This window comes from Chelonia mydas, chromosome 5 (assembly GCF_015237465.2).
Source record: "Chelonia mydas isolate rCheMyd1 chromosome 5, rCheMyd1.pri.v2, whole genome shotgun sequence".
NCBI lineage: Eukaryota > Metazoa > Chordata > Testudines > Cheloniidae > Chelonia > Chelonia mydas.
In genome coordinates this window covers 23,607,284-23,634,088 of record NC_051245.2, presented here as the reverse complement: position 1 = coordinate 23,634,088, position 26,805 = coordinate 23,607,284, and the positions used below count along the sequence as shown (strand labels likewise).

General features: G+C 43.2%; 1 protein-coding gene across 3 annotated transcripts in view; it reads left to right on the top strand.

Annotated features, from left to right (window-relative positions):
- The window catches only part of ADAMTS12 (ADAM metallopeptidase with thrombospondin type 1 motif 12), a 313,276-nt gene that overhangs the window by 15,147 nt on the left and 271,324 nt on the right, over window positions 1-26,805 (top strand). The gene's annotated exons all lie outside the window — the stretch shown is intronic.

The window sequence follows — 26,805 nt, the reverse complement described above, 5'->3', positions numbered from 1 at the left end:
CTGAAGCTCAGATGCACCAGAAACTTCATGAGAGCGTATAATGGGGTTTCTAATTCAATGTCCATGCTGCAAAGGTTCAGCTGAACTTTAGTTCAGTTTTTGGCTGCTTATTAGATAAACAAAGCAAGGGCCTGTGTTCAATTGGAAGGCATTTCTCTGTCTGCCTGTAATGCAATAACTTCTCAATGCCACATCCTACCAATTCCAAAATTTCAGGGAGTGTTCTAGGCATCAGTGGGAAGAACCCTGTTCATTTTGGTGAAAAATGGAAAACCACAAGTGGGACGTGGGGGGCACGTGGAGCTCCTTGGATCTGGTTAGCGGAGCCAGCAGCTTCCACCATCTCTGGACTTGTCTATAGGTCAAAGAACTGGCTGACTCCCATCTCTACTCTGCCCATTGTTTCAATAGAGTGAACACCTTGGGAGGCTTCTCCCCCCAAGTCAGAAAATGAGAATGGTGCAGGGAAAGAGAGGAATGAGGGGACACATAGAGCCCCTAGCATGGTAGAGGAGAAAGGAAATGGGGCAGGATGCACAGAGAGCTGCTGACATGCGAGGAGAATGGGAGAAAGGGGGATACTCAGAGTTTCTGGTATGACGGGAGAGGGAAATCGGGGGCCACAGAGAGCCCCTGTCATGAAGGAAGGGGCGTGGGTTGTTGGGAGTCCCTGAAATAAAGGGGAATGGGAGGCTGGCATACTGTGCGCTTGTGGGGGGAATGGAGGGATGCAAAGAGTCCCTGGTCTTTGCAATGAGCTTGGTCTACAGAAGCAACAGTGTGCAGCCCTCTGGTACCCATGAGCTTCTTGATCTTTCTGGGTAACACATGAAAGCTTTGGAAAATGGACAAATAAATTGTTATATTTTTCCCATTCACTTCGGCGGCAGCTGGGTGTCTGCATCCAAGTGCAGAATTTAATCTGCAAGGGTTTAACTTATTTGAGACTGGGAAATCAAACAGGCAGCAGAGTAAGATTCCTCAGGACTGTTTGGTTTACTGAAAGACAACAATGGTAGCCAAAACTTTGTGCAACATGTCTCAGTCTGCAATGGCCTGCAGAACAAGAGACCAGAGTTCACTCTCAAGCCTGAATTCTTTCGTTTCTGCAAAATGCATTGTGCCAAGATAAACATCTGTGAAGAATTTCCTCCCCCTTCCCCAGTCTATCGATATGTAAAGAAATTCCTTGCTATTCCAAAGCTTTAGAAACCCCTGTGGGCTTCTAACATAGCCTAGACACACATGAAAATTGGTCTCCTACAGATAAAATTGGGGTTCTTGGAGTAGCACATGACAGAGTACCGAAAAACAACAGCTGCACTCTTCTTAAAGATACGTTTTCCAATGCTATATGTTTAAATAAGATATGGAATATTACTCAGTGAAAAGGCAGAGATTGTTGTCTGTCGGATTGTCAAAGTCTTTTTGGAGCATTTTAGAAATATGAAGCGACAATTAGGCTATAGAGAAGAGTGTCTGATAGGAAAAGGTAGTCAAAAGCAATTAGGTTCTTTTGATGAATGGTCTTTTGCCTCCACAGCAATTTTATATTAATATCCATGAGATGTACAACTTGAGTGAAATGCTAATTCTTTATGGCTTGAATACTGATTTCCTTCCAAATATGCTGTCTCCAACAACATGCTAAGATGTCCTTTGGTGTGCATTTTAAAAAGATTCAGTATATAAATGTACGGTAAATTTTCAAAAGGTTCTAAGTCACGTATGAGCCCAAGTCTCATTGAAACTCAATGGGATTTAGGTGCTTTTGAAAAATGGTATTCTAATGCATTGTTCTCTTGCATACTGGGGTATGAGTAAGATTCTCAAGTTAATGCCATGTCGGAAACATAGACTTTTGTCCATGAACTCTGTGTCTGATTCTTCCATTCTTACACTGAATAGTAACCTGCACCAATAGTCCCACTGAGCAATTGAGGTAAGGTTGACAGCGTGAAGTCTTTAGTTTTGAGAACTAAAGCAGCATGAACAAGTTTTAGGTTTTGGAACTTTAAGGTTCATCAGAGTTTGTTGTCATGGTTTCTAAATTTTTGATTGAATATATTTGTTATGAAGCCTCCTGTTTGGGGAATACATTGTGCGATGTGGGATTTTTGTTTTTTTGTATTGTTTTGCTTACTGAATTAGTCACGAACCTGTATTATACTGGGCTGAGTTTAGATAACATTTATAAATTACAGGGTTGCTTAGCACCACATTGTACACATTACCAAGCTGACACGTTTGAATTGTAGAATTAGCGGGAGTTCAGAGAAGGGTGGTAAGAATGATTTGAGTCATGGAAAAACCTCTCATATGAACAGAGATTGATAGATTGTTTACCTTAGAAGACAAATAAGAGGTAATATGATACAAGTGTATCAAATAAATGAATGATACACAGAAAGTAGGTTGGGAGCTTTGTGTTATAAAATGGAAAGAACAAGGGGACAGTCAGTGAAATTAAAAGGTGGCAAATTCAAAACTGATAGTTAGTTACAAATACTTTTCCATACAACACATAATTAGACAGTGGAACTCATTGCAGCCAAGAATTTAGCAAAATTTTAAAAAGGATTGGAAATTTATATGACTATTAGGGCTGTCGAGCAATTAAAAAAATTAATCGCAATTAATCGCATGATTAAAAAAAATGAATTGCGATTAATTGTTCTGTTAAACAATAATATAATACCATTTATTTAAATATTTTTGTATGTTTTCTACATTTTCAAATATATTCAGTTATAACAAAGAATATAAAGTGTACAATGCACACCTTATATTTATTTTTATTACAAATATTTGCACTGTACAAAAGAAATAGTATTTTTCAATTCACCTAATACAAGTACTGTAGTGCAAGCTCTTTATCATGAAAGTTGAACTTACAAATGTAGAATTATGTACAAAAAAAACTGCATTCAAAAATAAAACAATGTAAAACTCTAGAGTCTACAAGTCCACTCCGTTCTACTTCTTGTTCAGCCAATCACTCAGAGAAACAAGTTTGGTTACAATTTGCAGAAGATAATGCTGCCTGATTCTTGTTTACAATTCATCTGAAAGTGAGAACAGGTGTTCTCATGACACTGTTGTAGCTGGTGTTGCAAGATATTTATATGCCACATGCGCTAAAGATTCATATGTCCCTTCATGCTTCAACCACCATTCCAGAGGACATGCGTCTATGCTGATGACGGGTTTCTGTTCAATAACAATCCAAAGCAGCGTGGGCTGATGCATGTTCATTTTCATCATCTGAGTCAAATGCCACCAGCAGAAGGTTGATTTTCTTTTTTGGTGCTTCAGGTTCTGTAGTTTCTGCATCAGAGTTTTGCTTGTAGCGAGGCGACAACTTACTGGCTCAGCGCCTCCTGCTGGTCGTCCTGGGAATTAGTTCATGTCCAGCTCCAGAGCACCCTCTGCTGGCCAGTGTCTCACCTGCCTCAGGCCCCATGTCCCTCTCAGGACTCCAGTGACCTTTACCTCAGGGTTCTGCCCAACAGCATCCCCACACTCTGGGTCTCCCCTCCCTGGGGAACCCCCATCCCTCTAACCCCATCTTGCCTCAGTGACTACTGCCAGTCATCTAGCCCCCTCTCACTGGGGCAGACTGCAGTCCGTAATGGCCACTCATCATCGGCAAGGGGGTAGGACCAGCTGCCTCTGCCTAGCCCCAGGCTGCACTTCTGCAATGCCAATACCTGCTTTGGCCTTACCCAAGGCCTCAGCCTGGGGAGTTTCCAGGCTGGAGCTCCTCAGCTTCTATTGCCTTTCCCTAGCACTGCTCTGCACCTGGTACCCTGCTCCCAGGCCGCCAGATCCTTCTCTCTCCACAGCTAGAGAGAGACTATGACCCAGCTCCTCCCTGAGCCCTTATAACAGGGCCAGGTGTGGCCTGATTGGGGCATGGCCCCAGCTGTAGCTGCCTCCCCAGTCAGCCCAGCCTTCCTCCCCCAGAGCGGGATAACTGCCCCACTACATTGCTCTTTTAAGACTTCTGAAAGCATGCACCACACCTCGTCCCTCTCAGATTTTAGAAGGCACTTCACATTCTTAAACCCCAGGTTGAGTGCTGTAGCTATCTGTAGAAATCTCACCTTGGTACCTTCTTTGCGTCTTTTTCAAATCTACAGTGAAAGTGTTCTTAAAATGAACAACATGTGCTGGGTCACCATCCAAGACTACATGGGAGTTGTCCTAATTATAGTACATTTCGGAAGGGATATTGAAACTCATGCATTGGGGCTTAAACAAACCTCTAACTATTAGGAATCAGGATAAGACCTAATGTGAGGAGCAGATTCTCCCAAGTCTCCCTATTGCAGATTTTTTACGCCTTCTTGTGAAGCATCTGATGCTGGCCATCGTCAGAGACTGGATACTGGTCTATGTGGATATTGAGTCTGCTCTAGTCTGGCAATGCTTATGATTTTGATAATGCAGAGCTTCCCTAAACTTGCCTAGCAGGTCAGTGGACGAATATCCTTGCTTGGGCTCTGATGTTTATTGTTTCTTCTGAGCATGAGTGCCAGGGTTGTGTCTGGGGAAAAGAGGGCAAGCTTAGGATACACCTATGTTACAGCAATTCCCTGCTGCTGGAACTGGCCCTGGGAGGTGCTCTGATTTACTCCATGATGAGGTTGACCCCACAATGTTCCAGGGCTGCAACCAGGATATTTAATGTCCATGCAGAGCAGACAAGGTCCTGGTTTGTAAGTCTCTAGTGAAATTTTCCAAAGTGTCTATGTGATTTAGGAGTCTAAGTTTTATTGAAAGCCAATGGTCCTAGGCTTCTAAGCTACTTAGGCCCAGATCCACAAACCTATGTAGGCACCTAAACCCCAGACTTTTTAGCCAATTTTAGCCACCACTGTAACCCCCTCTTGCCACTGCCTAACCATGTAGGTGCTTAAACTCAGTCAGTGCCTAAAATTCCTGGATAAAAGTTCCCTAGGTGCCTAGGTGTGATGCTTTTTTGGGGTGCCCAGGGTTGTGAGTCATCTTGTTATCCCCTTGCCTTCAACATGAGGGAGTTTATCCTGTGGTAGCTGGGTGTCAGCTCTTGTATACCACCAGCTTTTCAAGCACTCACTTCAGGACTCTACCAGTCCTATTTTGCTATCTTGCTTTGCAGGTTAACATCAGACGTACCCCAACCCCTGAAACCCACGTGAAGAGTGTTCCCTGGTAGCATTCAGCTCCTCGCGCTGGACACTTTCAGAATGGAGCTCCACTATGGAGCGCCCCCCACCCCCAAAGAGACATATACGCACAGGTGGACAGTTACCGCTGAGATTTCAGGACCTTTATATCAACACATATCTATTTATAGTGAAAACAAATATCAGTTTATGAACAAAAAAACAGAGATCCCCAGATTCAAGTGAGTTTTGAGTCAGACTAATGAAAACAGAAGTGATTACAAATAAAACAAAAATATAACAAGCTTTCTAGAGACTAACACTTGCTAGGGTACAACCCTTGTCTAAAGCAGTTTCTTACCCTCAAAGCTTTTTGGCAGAGCTTGCTGGTTTTCAGTCAATCCAGGATTCATTCTTTCACAAATCGCCCCCCTCTGCCAAGGGTGTTCCTCAGTGAAATGGATAATGGAGTGTTGTTCCACCCCCCTGTTATAGTTCAATAGTCCTTTAAAATGCCTTCCTGGTGCCCTGCTGCAATGTTGAGATCATGCCCCCATGTCAACCTGTTTCTCCTTTAGACATTACATGTTTTGTGTTTGCTTCACACACATCAGAGACAAAGTGGATTGCCCTTTGTCTGGTAAAACCTACTTGTCAACCCTGCCTGGCACACAGATTCTAAACACATTTCAGTACATCCATACAACTTCTTAAATATCACCCCTACATACATCCCACAACTTTTAGGAGGATCAGTATGAGGTAAGCTTCCATTAGACATCTCACATGACCCTTTTTGGGTAAATACTATGAAAGCAATGTGTTGAGTATAGTGAGTGTGTCAGGCCTGGTAGGAGTTGCTGTTACAGAATAGTGAACCCTTTGCCTATTTGCATGGAGAGGTTCTTTCAGTCAGACTAGATTTCAGCCTCTGGACATGGACACTCCTGCCTGCCTCTAGGTGTCTGGTCAATCCACCTACCTAAGCCCCAGGGCAATCCACCGACCAGGGGAATATGGGCACAGGAGCTCCTAGTTCATGTTTTGGGCCAGATCCATTAGGTGTGTTCAGAGGCCATATAGCTTCACACAAAACTGTCAGGTCAGGGTTGGAGGGGAAGAAGGAGGAAACTTCCCACATAACCTTTAGCCCAGTGGTTAGGGTACTCAACCAGGTCATGGGAGAACCTTGGTTTAAGTCCCCCATCTACTTGAGAGGGAGAAAGAATCTGAAAAGGGTTCTCCCACTGTGATGGGTTGGGTCACAGAAACCCCCTTGGGACTGCCACCTGAAGTGCTGGGACTACCTCTGAGCCCATTTTCCCTGGCAGCTTGGGACTTCAGTACCTTACCTTGTTAAGCCAGACATAATAGCCTGCTACAAACACAGGCCCAGATCTGAACCACGTCCCACAAAAGCTGCAGGCTTAACTGAAAACAGCTTAAGAAGTGTTCCTGTCTCCAGCACCCAGATACACAGTTCCCAATGGGATCCAAACCCCAAATAAATCCGTTTTACTCTATAACACTGATAGAGAGATCTGCACAGCTGTTTGCGCCCCCAGGAATTAATTACTTGCTCTGGGTTAATTAATAAGTAAAAAGTGACTTTATTAAATATAAAAAGTAGGATTTAAGTGGTTCCAAGTAATAACAGACAGAACGAAGTAAGTTACCAAGCAAAATAAAATAAAACACACAAGTCTAAGCCTAATACAGAAAGAAACTAAATGCAAGTAAATCTCACCCTCAGAGATGTTCCAATACGCTTCTTTTACAGACTAGACTTCCTCCTAGTTGGGTCCAGCAATCATTCACACTCCTGTAATTACTGTCCTTTGTTCCAGTTTCTTTCAGGCATCTCTTTGGGGTGGAGAGGCTATCTTTTGAGCTAGCTGAAGACAAAATGGAGAGGTTTCCAGGGGTTTATGTAGTCTTTCTCTTGTGGGTGGAAACCCCTTTCTTCTCCTGTGTAAAATCCCCTCAACAAGATGGAGTTTTGCAGTCACCTGGGCAAGTCACATGTCCATGAATGATTCAACTTTTTGCAGGCTGACGCCATTGTTTACATATTAGTTTGAACGTTCCCAGGAAAGCTTAGATGTAGATTGGTGTTTCTCAAGGTCCAATGTTAGCTAAATACTCCCAATTACAGTGAAACCCCGCTATAACGCGATAATTGGGGTTCAAAAAATTTGATCACGATAAATGCGGGGTTGCTTTATAGCGGGGTTATGAAAATTTACCATTTCAAGCTGGTCAGTTTAAGTCTTTTAAAAAAAAACGGTTATCCCGGCGTGTTTTAAATACAAAAATAGTAATTTAATTACATGTACGTGAAAGAAACATGTGAAATCAACTATACTAATCATTGCGCAGAGTGCAAAGTCAATCTGGTTGCATGACTCCATAATTTTAAATTTCATCACTTCTTAAAAAAGCTATCCAGTGTGGTCTGCTTATTTGCTGCAGACTGTTGGCTTCTAGCAAAGTCAAGAATGCTTCTGAGTTGGAGGATTTTGACGCTGTCCACATCTTGAGTTTCCAGCCACCTCATACTGGCTTCTAGGTGCTTTACGGCCTCGGACACTTTTGGTGGGGGAGTTAAGGTGCCATCATCGTCGTCGTCGTCATCATTAGCGCCTCTGGTTTCGGGCTCTGGTGGTGTAGCTTCATTCTTCCCGCTGACATTTGAAACAATTTCATCATCTGAGATGTGTTCATATATGGGGCAGATGTCATCTGCTGAAAACCGGTTGAGGATATCATGATGACTGTGCTCATATTCTCTGAGTGCTTCTTTGGCTAAACGTACGTCGTCTTCAAGGAATCTTGTAAATTCAGGCTCATCGTCATTACCATCATCGTGTGTAGGTGAAGGAAAAAATGGACCAAGACCCTTTGTCCAGCATTGTTCAATGCAACATGCAGAGATAGCATCCTAGGCTTTCCCGCCGAGGTGACAGTCTTCTTTCAAGTTGAGTGAAGCCAGTGATGTGTCGACGGAGGAGTTGTTATCCGATACCATCTGCTTGATCATTTTGCAACGATAGTTTTGCTTAAATACCGATACGATGCCTTGGTCCAGTGGCTGGATTTCTGACTTAGTGTTCTTCGGGAGATAAGAGACTTTAATCTTGCCATCACAACTGACAAGATTTTCCACTGGTGGGGGGGGGGTGGGTGGGCAGGGCAATTATCCAGCAGTAGGAGAGCTTTTTGCTCCTGCTTGAGTTTTCGTAAATGAGCCCGAATGGCTGGCACGAAAGTTTTATGGAACCAATCTTGAAATATGGAGATATTCATCCATGCATTCTTGCTGTTGGTGTATTCAAAAGGAAGGGCCTTCATATTAACATGATGAAAACATCTGGGAGATCTCACTTTTCCGATCATCAGAGGTCTGACTTTGTGGCTGCCAGACTTGTTGACACAAAACAAGAGAGTGACTCGGTCCTTCCTCTGCTTAAAGCCTTCTCGTTTCTGACTATCAGTCCTGGTTGCGAGGGTGTGATTGGGTAACATTTTAAAGCATAAACCAGTCTCATTGCAGTTGTAAACTTGATCGGCTGTGTAGCAACCTTCCTCCAGCAACTTTTTAAGCTCAGTTGGGTAGGAATCGGCATCCTCTTTATCAGCTGAGCGGCTTTCCCCAGACACAAGAACTTGGCTTATAGTGTGCCTTTTCTTGAATCTGTCCAGCCAGCCATTACTCACTTTAAATTTGGATTCATTTCCATTGATAGGGAGATCAAATTTCTCTGCTTGAGCTTTCAGAATAGGGCCAGAAATGGGAACTCCTTCTGAGCGAGCTTGGAGAAACCATTGGTACAAGGCTGAATCCAGGCTTTCGTCATTAGCAAACTTGACCTTTTTACTCTGTAAACCAGTTTCCTCTTCAAGAATGCAGGGTAGGCTATGGAGCTGCTTTTCTTCTTTTTTCCACCCTCGCAGAGTGGACTCGCTAATTCCTAGATCTCTAGCAAGCTGAGTTTCTTGTTTGCCCTTCTTTACTTGATCCATGGCATACAATTTCTCTTGGGCAGAAAACGACTTGCATTTGCGTACTGTTGTATCCATAATGGAAGAACGCGGTTTATTTATAAATGTCGTAAAAAAAGTATTCCGGCAAAACGCGAACAGTATTACGGCCTTAAAGGGGAGCCAACTGATGATTGCATTATATCCGAATTCGCGGTATTGCGAGGTTTGACTGTACTTGAATAACCCCTTCACACTATGTTGACCAAATCTGCCTCATGTGCTTCCTACAGCAAACACTTTAAATACAAGCACAGATGCAATGCTCATAACTTCAGATATAAAAATGATACATGCATACAAATAGGATGAATACATTCAGTAGAACATAACCTTTGCAAAGATATGTTACATGGCATATCTAGCATAAAACATATTCCAGGTAGGTCATATTTACACTCATAAGCATATTTCTATAAAGCATTAGGGGGTGCAATGTCACACCCACCTCTCAGGTGAGTGCTCCAACCACTGAACTAGGTGGGTCTCTGTCAATCTCTTCTATTGAAGTTGTTCCATGTTGATTGAATAATTAACTATTAATTGGGCCAGAAAAGGAGCGAGTCACTCTGTAGCCCAGTGGTTAGGCCATTCACCAAGAGGTGGGAGACCTCTGTTTAAATCCCTTCTCCTCATCAGACAGAGAGGGAACTTGAACTAGGGGCCTCCCACATCCCAGTGAGTAGCCTACCACTGGGCTAAGGGCAAAAAGAGGAGCCCTGGCTATTTACCTGGCCAGGATAAAAATGTTTTCAGCCCCCTCCTCCCCAGAGCCCAAGCCAAAAACAAGCAAACAGAACCTGAGTGGCACAGAGGCCTCTGGAAGATGGCACCCAGGGTGACCACCCTGCTTGCCCACCCCTAGGACTGGCCCTGGTTTAAGGGTTAGGAGGGAGGCTCCTCCCCGGCAACTTTGCTTGGAGCTAGGCAAGCACCAAACTCATTCTTACCTGAAACAACTAAGTCGCCTGATGCTAGGAAAGGGGTTCCTGGTTGTGGATTGCTAGCAGAGATAGGCATCTCTCTGCAGCCTGGACTAAGGCACTGAACTCTGAGAGAGGAATGGGGCTTAGCCCACACCCCTCTTGTCAGCATCTCTCATTGCTAGCTTAGGCAGCTCCCTGCCTAGTACGCTGGCTTTTGTGGATTGCATTCTTAGGCGCCTGTCTCTCCCCATGCATTGCAAAGGGAGTCTAGGTGCCTAACTTGGACTTTGTGATCACTCAGTGTTTTTCCTGTGATCTTCTAGGTGCCTCAAAGTTAGGTGTTGTGATGCTCAGCATTGCAACGCCTAAGTCCTTTTGTGCCTCTGGGCCTTAGGCACTCTGGAAAATTTTACTCCTCATCCAAAAGTACTGCAGAGCAAACTACCTATGACTCAATTTATACTTCTGAAGGCCAGAGCCATGACTTTTATCTTTGGGAGGAAGGGGTCAAGGGTGTAGATGACTAAGCCACTGTCTGGCTAGAATAACATTTTAGGTTTCAAATGAGCTGAATACTGAACAGTAATACCAGTGGTGCTCTTTGCCTGCCAATGTTCTGGGTAGCTTGGCAAGACAAATGAGAACTTACAGTAGTAGTAGTCCATCACTGACGCAATTCTCATCTATGGCTTCACATATGACTCTAAAGTCAGAATCCTGATGCACAGAGTTGGCCACATTGAGGGCGTGGGGAGTCTGTATCCATGATGTTTGACAATGTGGCTCTGTGGCGTCTTTCACGTGCAGCCTGGAGACGATTTCGTCGATCCCGCTTGAACCTGCTGCATGCTAATCTTGTCAAAGACCATCAGTGAGTCCTGTTCTGTGCTGTTTGCTCAAGTTCTGTAAGATTGATACCAGCGCACTGGAGACTGCTCTTCCAGTTATCTCTGAAGCTCTTATAAGGATGGTCCTTCTTTCTTTTGCCCTGCCTCAGCTCCCCATGCAGGATCTCTTTTGGGTGGCAGGGGTCCTCCATTCTGATGAAGTGTCCAGTGAAATTGTGCTCTCAGTACCATTTCCTTGATGCTGGTTGTGTTTGGTCTCTCAAGGACCTTCATATTGGTCACAGTAGTGAGTTGGAGTGGCCTCCCTCCAAGGCTGACAGGGAGGAATCACTCCCCCCCAGTGGGCGGAGCTAGGCTGGGCCCACCCCACGTGCTGGAAGCAGAGGGGTGGAACAGGAAGTATAAGAGGCGGGGCCTTCAGCTCAGTTGGGTCAGAGTGAGGGAAGGAGGCAGATGCTCTGCCCTGTTGCTGGCTCCTGGACCAGGGACTGATATGTGCTAACCCGTGCCCCTGGAGGAGAACTCCGAGGGAGGGGAGCTGTTGGGACTGTGTCAGCTGAATACCCTGGGGAGTTGCCAGGACTGCGCCAGGCGAGTACCCCAAGGAGCTACTGGGACTGTTGGCTGCTGAGTATCCCGAGGATACTGAGGACCTGCAAGCAACAGAGCCCTACAAACAGGTAGGGGTAAGAAGTAGCCCAGGGAAACCAGACATTCATTCGGCTATGTTGCTGAAACCACAGTTAGTATGTTTTGGTAGGATCCCCACTGACCCAGTGGCAGGATCACCTGCTGTTGGTCGGACCCTGGGCTGGGACCCAGTGGAGTAGGGTGGCCCCAGGTACCCCTACCTTCTGCTGCGACTCCACCCCTGGGGTGGCGGCCTACTTATCCAGCACCAGACAGCCTCTGCTTGTTCGCTGTCTGCCCCAGCCAGGAAGCTGGGTTATACAGACCACTACTGCTCTGCCCTGCCCATAGGTCTTGAGCCTGCCTCTGTTTGCTGTCTTCCCCAGTCAGGGTGCTGGATTATTGACTGCTGCTGCTTTGTGGGGGCTTTAGCCTGACTGTTTACCATCTACCCCAGTCAGGAAGCTGGGCTAAAGACCGCTGATTGCCCTGCCCTGCCCTGCCCCAAGGGGCCAGGGCCCTAGACTCTTTACTGACACATAGCAAATTGATAGGGGATTAGCATGCTAGGTGGCGTAGAGAGGTGTAGTGACCTCCCTCTGAGGCTGACAGGGAAGAACCACTAAAAGTCACTACAGTCACACTGTCCTGCCAGCAAATGAGTGGAGGGAGCACATGTGAAATTGCTCAAGCTGTTTAATGTGCTGTCTATAAAGAGTCCATGTCTCAGAACCATACAGAAGAGACGTTAGGACCACTGCACTGTAGATCTTCAATTTGGTGGAGAGACGAATTATGTGTTAGGTAAGGACTTTTGTTCAGAGTTGGCCAAGGGCCTGGCTGGCTTTACTGATTCTGGAGGAATCAAGGAAATAACAAAAATAGATGCTTGTTGTCTAGTTAGGACAGTCTCTATTAAATGGAGTAAGGCACCATTCGACTACAGTGCTAGAGCCATAAAGAAGCACCTGACCTCTACCCAGCTAACACCTGCGTTTCCTACTCATGAACTTTGCCTCTAGAAGAACTTATTTTCATATCAGGTCTTTTTAATTTTCAGTTCATTTTTGTAAGTTACTGTTTTTCTGAGTTTCAGATAATAATGTAATGTCAGAGCAAATCCTCACCACACTGAGTACAAATGCTCCTGGATTTATGTGCTGTCATAAAGATCATACAGATGTAACATAGATGGAAATAGAGAAAATGTAAGGAGCAGATTTTCAGCTCCCCTGTGTTTTTTTTTTACTTTGAAGCTTATTTCTGCATCCATTTAAAATGATGTATCCTATCACTCTTTCATGTAACAATGACATTGCTATTACTATTCATTTTTATTCATTATATTTTGGGAGTCGTCTTATTGCTTCATAAAAAAGTGGATATAGACATAAACCATCTGCTGCTGGGAGATCAGTTTTCTAGTAATTTTCAGAGGGCACCTATTGAGTGAATCATATTAAGAGCCTTGATAAAGTAGCAGGGTTCTCTAATTACCCGTGTATGTGAAACAACTTTCTGCCTGATTGCTGGCAGTGTTCCTCCAGGACGACAATATATTGCTTGGTTTTTTTTTTATGCCATCATACTTTCTCTGTTTACAGTACATACCAATGGAGAAATGTGGCAAGTACTAAGAACTTTGTTATACTTTACATTACAATTTTTGTATATAGCATCTTTTGTACACTCTGCATCCCCAAATGGCTTACAGAGTGGAATAACTCCCCATTGGACTTAATTTCCCCACTCCTCCCTTAGGATGTATAAGCAGTGGAGAAAGTCTTCAGATGAAATTTACAGAGATGAAGAATTGATGAGGCAAAGATTATTTTTTTTTCCCCCAGGAAGACACTTTCAGATGACAGGAGTAGGTGAGGAGAGAAGATTTTTCTTACCAATTATGAGATGGGCCAGATGACTGGAGAAGGCAGGGAAGAGAAAGTCTGCAGTAAATCCACAAAGGGTCTTAAAAATTAGTGTGACAATTTTGAACTGGACACTTCAATGAAGGGAGAGACAGTGGAAGCGTCAGAGGGCAGGTGTGTGTGACGTGGTCTTGTTTACATAAGTGAATTGTGATGGTTTACACATCAGTAGGTTTGTTATACAAATTTGACTTTCTTGATTTCTGAGCTCTTATAGTCATCAAATGATTTCCTGAATTGTTGTGAATGGGAAGCAGGGACTAAATAACAATCCTACATTTTCTAGCTTCACAGTTCAGAGGTTTGTGCTAGGGGGAAGAATCTTTGGAGTCAAATCCCATGTGTTCTCATGAGTTGATCATTCCAGAATTGTTTTTATATTTACCTGAAACCAGTGCTGCTACTGTTTCATATCTTGAGTCTAGCCTATCTATGGCCTGACAGATAATACCTTGAGGGGTTTAAATAGCTGTAGTTCTTTTCTAGAGATAAAGCAATGGGCTTTCTTTAAAGTTACTCCAGCCATGCAGGACCAGGTTCTGAACAACTAGAAAGAAATGTCGCTGGAGACCCAAGTTAACTCTCTCTTCCACTCCCCTGCCCCCAGACCTCTCACAGATTTCGAATTTAGTTAAAGGGTTCTTGTTCAACACACATGACACAGAAACCAACTGTGAACACAAGCAAACCAAATAAAATTATCCATTCTTGTGCCTGTGGAATGCTTTGTGGTGGCTTGAGGCCAACCAACTGCTGTCACTTCCTCTTCTGAGCCTGGCCCATCCCCTTTTAAGGTTCTGAGACTCACTAGGCACAGCGACACCTGATAGCTTCAGCTCAGGGAGACACTGCTCGCTAGAGCTGTGCAAGTAATCCATTGTTTTAATTTGCTGGTTGGACTGAAAAATTTCATTTTGGATCACCTGAAACAATTTTTGGTTTTTGTGCCAAAACAAAAATTGTTTTGGGTTGAACAGAATGCTTTGTTTGACCCAAAACAGAATGTTTTCTTTAAATTTTGAGCCTTTTAACTACTTTTTAAATTAACAGCAAAGGAAAATTGAAAACTTCATTCACAAAATCAGAGCAGAAGGAGGAGGTAGTGTTGCCACCTGTGATGGGTTTACAGACCCCTCACTAAGACTTAAGATGTAATAGAGCAGTACTGGGCCAAGAAGGCCCAGGCCCTCAGCAGCTGCAAAGCATGTTCGAAATGGAGCGCCTGCTAAAAAAGTAGCCGCTGACAGGCAAACGGAGAGAGTGAAGGAGAGGCAGGCATGTGTGTGTTCTTCTGGGAAGAGTCTGGACTGTGGATAAGATCCAACTGGGAGGCCAAGACCCTGATCCCCTTTTCCTCCCCCTCCTTCCCTCTGACAAAGGGGAGCAGGTAGACACTGGAAAGTGAGCTGGGAAGAGTGTTTGAACTATTGAGACTGTAGGAGCAACACTCTGTTGAGAGGGAAGCTGAGTGCCACAACCACCCCCAAAACTGAAGAGAGTACAGGAAGTGGCCCAGGGAAAGCTGGTCTGTTGTACCACCTAGAGGTCCAGTGCCTTCATCACAAGGTCAGCCTTCTTCCCACACTAAATATATATACCATCACTGAAGCACTCTTTGGTGCAGTTGTTCACTTTTTCTTTGTTCTTAGTTACCATAATTGTATGAAAACAATCTAATCAATTTAGTAACTTACCAGTAGTATCTCTGTTCCAAATGTTAGCTTATTGTTGTAGGGAATGTTTCACACTTAGCAACATAGTATGAAGTGCAAAAAGATTATTGTGTGTCCTGGGGTAAAATAACTGTGATGCAGTTGCCTTGGTAATAATTTATTTGACATCCGGGCAAGACTATACACACACATATACACACACACTATAGCACTGTCAGTCCTGCCTACACACTGGTAATCGACACCTTCTTTCTTTGTCTGCAAAAGTTCCTCTGCTATGAAATGTATGCTGATGGTAAATCTGTTTCTGTGAAATGCTAATGATTTCCTCTTTTCGCAGATGAGTAAACATTTGACAGCAAATCCTATACCAGAGTCGAGGTCCCATTGTCCTCCCCACCAAATGTTGCCCTTGTGGCCGCCTCAATTTGAATTCAGCCTTGCTCACTGACATGGAACTTCACAGCCGCAGAGTACATTTGAAAATGAAAAGAGCAGACACTGCTGTGTCGGAACAAATCCTTATTTAACAGACACTGTCAAAGAGCCAAATCCTCTCCCCAGTGCTAGGCCTGAGGAAATGGACTGTGTTCTCAGATCAACCACACACACTCCCGTCCCCCGAGGCTTCTCTCCTCTCCATTTTAGCTTCACCTGAAAGAATACCAAATAACGTAGTGGCAAACCTTTCAAAAGTGATCAGCTCCCTGCTGTTCCTATTGAGAGAAATGCCCCAATTGCGGGTGCTGAGCAGTTCTAAAATACTGCCCTCCCCCCCCTTTATTATTGTTCTTTTAGATGTATCTCGTTATTAAGGAGTACAGCGACCATCATAATCGGTCCTCTCACCCAGACAGAACTACTTTTGCAATGGCTATTTTTCTGCTTGACCACACTTTCCCATTCTCCTTAAGGGAACTGCTCCTTACACTTTTAAGAATGGGCAAAAAGCTGGAGAAGGTTTTTTTTTGGCTTCTGTCCAAATCTTCCCATTCCATTAAAATGAAATTTATTTAAACTGAGTCTCCCACCTCCTCATGTGACGTTTCTGTACCCTTTGTATTAACTGGTAGATCCTGGTTGTCCATGGAAGGCCAGCACATCTCCCCATTCTGTTTGTACACTTTGTTTAGATTTCATTAGCACCTATGGGACAGCAGCAACCTTGATTTGCTGAGTCAAGGAAGAAGGACATAACTGTGAGAGCCTGAAGAATGCCACCCTAGAAGGCCCGAGGCCCCCTCGAAACTCTCTTTGTTTGCGAATGGGAATATTTCCTGGCCAGGACGCAAGAAGCCTTTAAACTCTGAGTCTCGTGCTGCTTTAAAAAAAAAAATCAAAATGTGGAAAGGGAACCACTAAGTGGTCCCCTCTATATATCTGCCGTATATTCTCTGTTGTCAGTTAGACACATTACATATACAGAAAAATGTACTCTTAGAAAAAATCCCATACCATGTGGAGTTTCCTGTGCCTGTGTTTTTTATCCTGCCTTCTCTGTTGCTTGGTTTCTAGAGATGTTTCTTTTACTGTGTTAATAGATACGAAGAAGTTACCTTCTTGTTGTTCAGAACTGTAGGACCACTATTCACTGTAGGTTTTTTTCTATTTAACATTTTCTTGGGAGTTCATTCCTTTCCTTAGTGCCCAAACCCCAGCTTTACTGATACCTTCAACAGCTCCAATGATGTCTGTCTCCCATCTGTCTGCAGGAACACCCCAGCTGACAGTCCAGATGAACCTTGTTGGAGTTCTCAGTATGCGTGAGTTCAGCTGTCTTTGCTGATGGTGTAACATGACTCCAGTTGTGAGATGTCACCTTTGACCGATATCAAGGGGTTAGCCCAGAAATCTAGCATTTGAATAGAACTATTAGGGTGGATGGATTAAAATAAATATATTAGTAGTAAACTGTAAGGGCAATAGAACATTGCACCTGGGTTCTTCAAAATAGCATCATTTTTTTTCTCTCTGCAAATACTGAATTTTTATTTTTATATGGCTTGAAGATATCCTGTCCTCTCATTGCCTTAATCTACTCCTGATTGTGCTTCAATTGCTGCATAGAAACATTCCAAAGTACATCTGCCCAATTGAAATCAAATATTTGAAAATGTAGAAAAACATCCAAAATATTTAATAAATTTCAATCGGTATTCCATTGTTTAACAATGCAATTAAAACTACGATTAATCGTAATTAATATTTTTGAGTTAATCGTGTGAGCTAACTGTGATTAATTGACAGCCATAAAAAATCCACATTTTATAGTATAGGCCTGAACTTTTTGAGTGTCCACTTAACTGGAGGAGATGTGAGTGTGTGTGTGTGTTTTCCCTCCACCCTTCTCTAGCAGTTTCATTAATTTGGGTGCAATAAATTGTCACAAAGCTACTAAAGGCATTTCTCCTGCACAGTCTTGTCTGGGAATGACTGTCTGGGATCCTGTGAGTATTTGGCGATGTGGCTACAGGATGTTTATCTTCCTTATGTAAATGATCTGGCTCTGTGTTAGCCTGAGGTCTGCAGCTGGTCTGAGTTCCTATGATTGGGAGGATTGTAATGGCTGAGGTATAAAACTGGATGCTTCTCTCATCAGAACAGTGTGTAGCAAAAGGAGCCAAATAAGAGACAATCAAATTAAAAAAATAACCAGCTACGGTTAATATATTCAATAAAACGGAGACTTCAAAACATAAATACCATGCAGACTGCCATGAACAGAGCATCCAGTTTATAGATTCTGTGGATAAATTGGATAGTCAATTGTTTGACCACACTTTGGTTCATTCTGATATGTACCCAAGACACCAACTTACCAATATCGGTTAGGTTTATTGCTAAAAGTAAAAAATAGTATAGTACATGAAAGAGGTTCAACATGATACCAGTTTCTGGGAAGCCATCTTCTGCAGCGTTGATAAATTCTCCTTACACAGAAGGTGTGCTCCCAAAGTTACACATTTCAGCTACAAGTATTTTTAGGTTGATTTATACAAGCTATAAAACTTCTTACATGTCACTAAAATCTAACCCATCGGTTTGCACCAGTTCCTTAACTTCTTGTTCTGTACCTTCCTTATCTAGGTTTTGGTCCACAAAGCATCTCCCTAGCTTGTACTAAGACATAGAACAAATGTATCTTGATTTTGACAAGTTTCCTATTTGCTTATGCCAAATGCTGAGCTGTAGTATTGCAGGGTGTTGTGGGATGTAGCTTAGCATGAGTGAACAGAACTCTGGGAAAAACATAGGCTAGGTCAGCTCTTATAGCTGCCAGGCATTGTATAATGTGGTATGTACTAACCTAACATATGTGTTGGTTAACAATTCTTTTGCAACATGATTATATGGGACTCAATCAGAGAGCTAAATGAATCTCAGTAATTCATGCAAATATCTTTTTCATTCAGGTCATATCAGGCAAACTGGCTAAGTCTCTGAGAACAAGGGCTACTTGTTTTGGTGAGACCAACTGACAAATACTTTGGCTTCCTTTTGTAAAAACTCTGGCTCATTAGGTATATGCATGTTTCTATAATGGTGACAGAAGCATGCCTGCTAAGTAATACTGATGGGTGCCAGCTAGAAGACTCCACAGTTGGTCTATCAGGGTTGAAACTGCATCCACTGGTAATATTTCATCTTTGGTTTAATCTGCTGCTGTCTGCTGCCCCTGAAAATTCTGGCAGACAAAGTGTCTCCTGAGTACCAGGTACTTATTTCAATTTAAAAGAACAGTTCATTTAAAAATTCCAAACATTACAATAACCCCTCAAGCCTATTTAATTAACACCTATTTATATTTTTGCTACCTTCTCCAAGGCACTAACGTTTGTGTGGCTTTGGTTCTGGACGTGTGTACAGGAACTGAATCCAGATCAGTGTAAAAGGACAAAGATGACCTTGTGACACATAGTGACCCATGCACGTATCTATGCCGGCTTCTGTGATGGTGTGTGGATTATCTGAGTAGGCTAGTGTCTGTGTTTATGGTCTGTAATTCCCAGGCGTGCAGAAAAGAATTCACTGCAAATCATTATTCTTGCAGCCATATTGGTCCCAGGATACCAGAGACACAAGGTGGATGAGGTAATATCTTTTACTGGACGAGCTTCTGTTGGTGAGAGAGACAAGCTACCAAACAACACAGAGATCTCTGTGTAGCTTGAAAGCTTGTGTCTCTCACACCAACAGAAGTTGCTCCAATAAAAGATATGACCTCACCCACCTTGTCTCTAATAGTATTTTAGTCATTTTGCAACCCAAAATAGGTCAGATGTATGGCTGGACTATATCAGGAGTAATTTAGTGACTGATTTATGATTTGTAGTCAGAAACAACTCCTTAAAAATGACAAGAACTAGATTCTATCTGCTAAAACTTGTTAACTGGAATTTCCAAAGTGCTTTTTCTGTCACTGTAGTTCTTATCAAAGCTATTCAAGTCTCTGATAATAATTGGTTTTAAAGCAATCAAAAGTCCTCAAATATTTCATGAAGCTGAAAATCCTGTTGACCCCACATGTCAAGGTACCAGTATTTTAAGGAGGACAGCACTATCTGTATTTGATCTGTTACTAGATGTTAGTAGCATAAGATACCACGCTCTGAAATGTTAGGCCTTGATAGGCGAAGTATGCTAGAATTTAGGGGACCCGGAGATGTTTTCATTAATTAAAGTAGATTTCGGTTTTGTGCCATTGACTCTGCTTCATTAATCTCGGCACTGTCTGCTTCAGCTCCTAAGCAGCAATCTGTCCCTACACAAGCTACTTATAGGACATATATTCAATATTTTGTTCATATATGTGTGCAAAGTGCCTTATGCAATGGGGCCCCTGATCCTGGTTAGGGTTTTACACACTCATGCAATACAAGTTTTTAATAATCTGAACAATCAGATGTAAATTTAACTTGGATTATTAGGAGTTAAAGTCATGTTCTATATTAATGAATAATCTATATCCCGCTCAGAGGTCAACTCGGAGACCTTACTGACCTTCAGTAAGGTCTCTGAGTTGACCTCTGAGCGGGATGACACAATAATTTGGTCAATAACCATCCCTTAAATGGTTACTTCTACCTCTAGCTTCAGAAAGGAGCAATACATCTTCCTGTGTAATTATATTTGTAGCATTGTTCAGAAATGCACAGACACAATCTAAAATGAGCCCAGCACCCTTAGGCCAGGAGAAGTAAAACTCCATGCCAAGGAACAGCTGTGGTCACTCTGGGACACAAGTCAGGAAAATCAATGAGCTGCTCTCGTTCTTGCAGTGCACTGTGCTATTAGAATCACTATATAAGATCTAGATAGTGGTCCAGCCTATATGCCGGCATAAGACGTCCTTATTCCCTTGCACTGGGGCCCTAGACTAGTGCTGCTTGCACATAGGAAATAACAGATGAACAGGAGGGAGGAGAACCCTGACTCCACCCCTACAGTGCACCTGGTGGTGTAGCTCGACTTGTACATCAGGGAGCATATCGTGCATCAGACCTATCAGAACTTACTCACACCCAGAGCAACAGGGAGACAGGGAAAGAGACTGCAACTCAAAGAGTTGCAATCTCCACCTAGAGACCGCACAGCACAGGGTGCCCTTCACCCTCGGTCAGTCTGCCAATTGGCACTAGCCCTCTATGGATAGGATGTAGCAGAATATAATCCAGAGGATAGCCAGAAATTAACACTGGCGTATGTTTTCCAGTCTGCAGTAGAATGACTCTCCCCGCTGTGGAGGCGAGGTACGGGAAGGCAGGAGTCACGAACGCTGTCATTGTAGCGCTTCTTATTCAGAAATAAGCTCTGGACATGGCGAGCTCTACAAGTGTTGCCAAATTATAGCGACACCCCTGGAGCATGTAGCAGTGACAGGGACAATATATTATGGAAATGCTCAGTACTGTCTGAGGCTTCATCACCTGTCCATTCCTGATACAGTTACACACAGCATCTCACTATGACCTGTCCCATAGATTAAAACCCTTCATTTTTGGCTTCTACCAAAAGCCTCCAAAAAATTCTCCGGTATTGAAAAATCCAGTATTCCAATTTTTTTTCTGATTTCTATCCAGATTTTGTACCTGCTGAACCCTCCCTCCATCCCCAGCTCCCTGATTGCAGACTCCCTGCTGCATGGCACAGCATGGCTGCACAGGGGAGGGTAATTGCCAGTCGGTGGTTGCTGCAGCTGGATAGTGTGAGAAAGAGATGGACAGTCAGTCTGCTGAGACTGTGGACTGTTGCAGTGTCAGGCTGCAGGGAGTACTGGTTCACTCCTGACCCCAGCACTTCAGCACAGCCCCAGGGCACAGATCCCTGTACACTTCCTGCCAACCCCTCTCCACTTCTGCGTAGGCACCCTTTTCCTCTGTGAGTATGTGTGCCCTGGGACGCGTCACTGCCTGGAGAAGAGCCCTGTCCACTTTGCCCGCCAGACAGAGCCCCCTAATGCCCCCAGGCTGGGAACAGGACATGCTGCTCACACGTCTGTATCTCACTGACTGGGAGCTGCTCTCTTCTGGCTCCCAGCCTCTGTGTCCCACCTCTGTGACAGGAAAGATGGTGATTTTGTGATGAGGGTTCTGTTCAAGTACTCCTTCTTTGTCTGTTCTCTCCAGTGTCCTTCAGGGGATAGTCACCCAGTTTTGGTTGCTGGAGGAAACCCTTTCTGAGCCCTGGTGAAAAAAGCATTGGACATTTTGAAAAAACTGGTGCAAGCTACGATAACCCAGGACTCTTGGAATTCACACAGAAACCCCTTCTATCAAGCGTAACTGCACACGTCACCAGCACTAAACTATTTTTGTTTTAAAAAGAAGTTTTATTATTGTAATGGGGATTAGAGAGAATGGTTTCCTAAACAATTTAATTTTCTCTATTTGCTGTTTTATTTTTCTGCCCTCCCTTTCCCCAGTATTTAACCCTGATATTGACCTGGAAACTGTGAAATTAGTTTTTTGCACTGATTTTTCACCCCTTTTAAAATAAACACTCATCAATGCCTGGAAACAAACAAAAGAACTGTAGGACCTTACCCAGAGTGTAATGCAGTTTTTCCTTGGCACTTTAAAAAAAAAAACCCTGGAAAATCCCAATTTCTGCTGATTAGTGGAAATACATTTCTTGCTCTCCCTTGTATTTTGGACTCTGGGATAGAAAGTGACTCATTCATCATTTCAATTTCTTCTGTGGCAAAGCAGTTGCACAGTTGTTCCCCTCTGGGCTTGCATTGTACTTTTTGTTCTAGTTTCCACCTCTAGTTCATGGTCACTAATTTGCAGCTGTCCAGTACTGTCTCAGATTAGTGTCGTGTTTCATACTTTCTAACTGAATGAAGCATGGGGCTGGATCAGAAATTGCACTTGGCTCTGTTTATCCATAAGGCATGAAAACAAATGCAACAAGCAGAAATAGAATTGCTCCTGCCCTTTAGTATCACACTTGTAAGATATGCAGGACTCTGAGCCTTGTTTTTTCATGTACTCTATTAGAACTGTCATATAAGCATCACTTCTGACAAACTTCAGTATGTCTGTAGTAAGGGTGCTGATAAATATGACGGGAGGGTGATGATGAAATACATCAGTGAATAAGATGGGCCCCATCAGCCTGGCCCACAGGAAGGGAAAGGCACATGGCAATGCCCAGGAGGTGAATTGTGCAGGCTTCCCAGCCTTGGTATCATCATAGAAGGGAATGTTTATTGGTCTTGAAGAAGCGGCTGAAGGCAAGGCCTCCTCATACTGTGAAGCATGTGGGTCCACAAGGAATCCTGGCCACAGCCCTGCGCATGTCAGACCTGACCTGTAGTCCCACTTGGCAGCCTGGTGTGTAGTTGCTTTGCTGTCATCACCTCTCAGTCCTTGGCTGTGCAGAATCATGGATCGAATATTAATACTGTAAGGAGCAGTTTTAATGTCTAGGGTATCAGACTATATAACCACCGCCCTGGTAATTGTTATAGTTCAGTTACACCCTTCACTTGTATGTTTATGAAAACTGATTCCCCTCCTACTAGTTCATTTCACTAACCCACCATTATTAAGATTGACCATCATTATTTGTATTGCAGTAGTGCCCAGAGGATCAGGGCCCATTTGCATTAGACACTGTACAGACACATAGGAAGACGTGGAAACTGCCTGAAAAAGTGAAGGTCTGGAACCTTGAAGGTATTTACACTGAAATCACGGGAAATTAGGAGCCTAAAGATCTTTGAGGATTTGGGCCTTACAGGCTATAGGCCTGATCCTGTAAACATGTACCCAGGTGAGTAATTTTTATAATTAATAGGAGTACTCATACTCATGGTTACTCATGTGCATGTGTTTGTTTGCAAGCCTGAAAAATATGTCCTCCAGTCTTCATATTTTGTTAAATATGTAAAATAATAAATAGGGAGCATAAAAGTCCTTGTGTTAACTATATGCTGCCAGTTTTTCATAATGTAGCAGAGTAGTGGTATCAACTTTTCTATACTTCACCCCCCCTTTACCATATAGGGATACCCCAGCCAGGACCCCTAACCCTTGTAGCGTCTCCGGAACTGTTTGCCACCTTTCTGGGGGTCATGATTCCCCAGGTTGAGAATCCCTGTTGTAGACTAATATCCGTACGTTGTTTGGTGAGGAGAGGTATCACAAGTAATGCACTGCCCTCAAAAGAAACAAATAATTCTTATTAAACAGGATGTAATGCATATTTTGTCACAAAACAACACCTTACCTCTGACCCAAATTACCTTCTGAGTAATCTCGGGAATATAAACACAAGACACAATCCCTTTGAAAAAGAAACATACATATACACGGGGTGAATTATTTTATATGGGATAAGAATAATGTGAGCTGTGTAAGATTTAGGGTGCCTTTAACGACCATATTCTTGCTTTTGAATGCTTGGGTTTGCCATTCAGTAACCTAATTGTTTTAAAGAAGTAATTTTGGAATTTACTGTGATTTCCATCTGAAATAGAATATTGACTGGTTGACATCTGAACTCCTCACTAGAAAACATAGTGAAAATCCAGAGGAAAGTTATGATCTATGCTCTTTGGGAAAGGGACCATCTTCTGGGTCTGTGTTTGTACAGTGCCTAGCACAATGGGGCCCTGGTCCATGACTGGGAAGCCCACATGCTGCTGCAATACAAATAAAATGAAACGATACAGTTGACAGCCCTGCAGATCTGGCAGGGGAAGGTGGGATTTTTCTTCACTGAGCCAGGTGATCTTTTCAGAGCAGCATCAAAGGTTAGTGCTGGGTATCTGGTTGTTCAGGGAGGCCCTTTTCATGGAAGTCCCACTGGGTTCCATCCCCTCTGTTCTGCTTGTGGTGGAAGGGACAGCACTCAGGTGTCATTACTACACAGAGGTTTCAACTTGTTTTTAAATTCCCTCTACCTCTCTTCCTTCCAGACTAATTCATCATGTCCTGTGCTGTCCGTATCCTCACACAGGGTCTGACTTGGACAAAACAGTCTTGGCAAGGACTTCCGACTATACAACACCTCAAATTAATGGGGGGAAGGGGGAATTGATCTCTAAATTTCAGAGCAGTTTCAGATTCATGCCTTCAGCCCATGAGGATTTTACTGGAGTCTTATCTCCTTCCTCCTTAGAACTCCTAACTAAAAAGGAAAAAAATGTTTCTGCTCTAGGGCTATTCTACAGCATGCCCTCTGAGGTGCTTCCTGACTGGTTACTGCTGTGTCTCTGACTTGTTCAATTAGCCACAAGTGGACTGGTTAGGGGATAATTGCAGCCAATTGTCAGGCAGTGGCAGACAGATTTATTCTTCTTGAAACAAGCTGGAGAGATGAAACTGCAACTATTTCCTGTCAGGTAAGAGTCAGTCTTTGTAGCTGGGGGAAAAAAAGACATTAATAAAATAAGACTCTCTGATGAGAAATGCTAGTTTCTTTTCCTAGCATAAGCCAAGCTGAAGATCCAGTATTCCACTCAGTTATCCTGTTAACCCTGTTAAATGGGGATTTCTTTTTTTTAATGGAAATGAATTCCATTCTGCTCTGGGGAAGGATTGGGAAGTCTGAGTACTACAGCAATTTAGAGGAAAGAAAACATGGGCCATCCACCTGTCTCTCTTTCTGTCTCATGGGAAGGCAAATCTCTGTGCAGGAATATAAATTAAAGGGCAACATCCTCAGGGTCTTTGAGAATGGAGATAAAGGTCTTAGACTGTTCCTTTAAGAACCTGGATCCTAAAGACCAGCAAGAAACCCCATTCTCTGCTGGGCATGTCCCAGAAAGCCCTTTCTTCTTAGCCTGCCAGATGACAAAGCAAACAGTCTTTCTGTATAAATAGAATTATTATTAAAAATGCTTACATACAGTTCCCAGAAGGGAGTGCAAATCTAAAAAGGGAATAGTATACTTAATTGGGGACTGTAATTTAAATGTAATGCACTGGCTGACTACAGACAGAGCCATTACTTGGTGTAATTACTACTGTACTGCACACCAGGTTCTTTGTGGGGGGGATGCCACTAAGAGCAGTCCTCTTTTGAGAACACATGGAGACAGCTCCTCAGCTGGCGCTACACTAACTTATCCCAGCTGAGTATCTCCGGTTTTGCCGGGCCTTGGGGTTGGGGTGGGGAGCGTGTTGTGTTGGATTCATTCCCTGTGGCCATGTTCATATAGTTAACATGTTTTCTTTCAGCAAATAGACAGGGTATCAAATGTTTATATTTTATGCCTGTGAACATTTTCTTATGTGGTATTTGCTGTTCCATGTGGGATTAGTATAATTACATGTCTTATGCCAGCAAGACATCTGTTCTTTAAAGAGCTGGAAAAATAGTGATGTATTTTGAAATATAAACTGGCTGAGTTAATTATGTTCTAGTATTCTTTGAAACTGAAGCCTGACAATTTTAAGGGCATTATGCTTGCTTTGACAAGTGCTTAGCATTTCCCATTGCTATGAATCCCTGTTCTTTGAACAATGAAGTCACATCAAGTGTGGTTAGATACATCTTTTTTTGGAGGGCGGGTGGGGGAGAATATGTTTCAGTTGAGAGACTACAGTGCAAAGCCCTAAGATAGTTCTAGCACGCTATAAGTGTACACAGTGCTTCACAAAGCATATAACCAGATAAGGTTCTGGAGGAGTTTACAATCCAAATCAGAAAAATCCATGGAATAACAATCCAGGCACAATAGTGGGTTAAGCTTCTCTGTAAACTGTAGGACTAGGAGGAGGAAGAGCTGGCTTTCAGTCATGGCAGAGACTATCTTCATGAGCACAGGAAAGTCACTGTGCACCCATCTGCAGTAAAACAGTCTAGTTATCAAGGCCTCAGTTGCTTTAGCTTAATTCTCTTTCAAATGGCTAAAGCAAACTCAATTACTTTATTTGTGAGTGAGTGTGTCCAAACGGGTTTAATGTGCTTTAACATCACACCTTTTAGTTAATTTGTCTTAAATTTCCTGAGTATCCCCACAGGGACGAGCCCTCCTGGGTAGGATCAATGCAGTTCTCTAGCCCACAAGGGGCTTAGCAGTACAGTGTTTCACTCCAGTGTCAGAATTTGGTATGAGTCCAACTCCTAGGACTTCAATTGATGACCTTCTGCCCCAG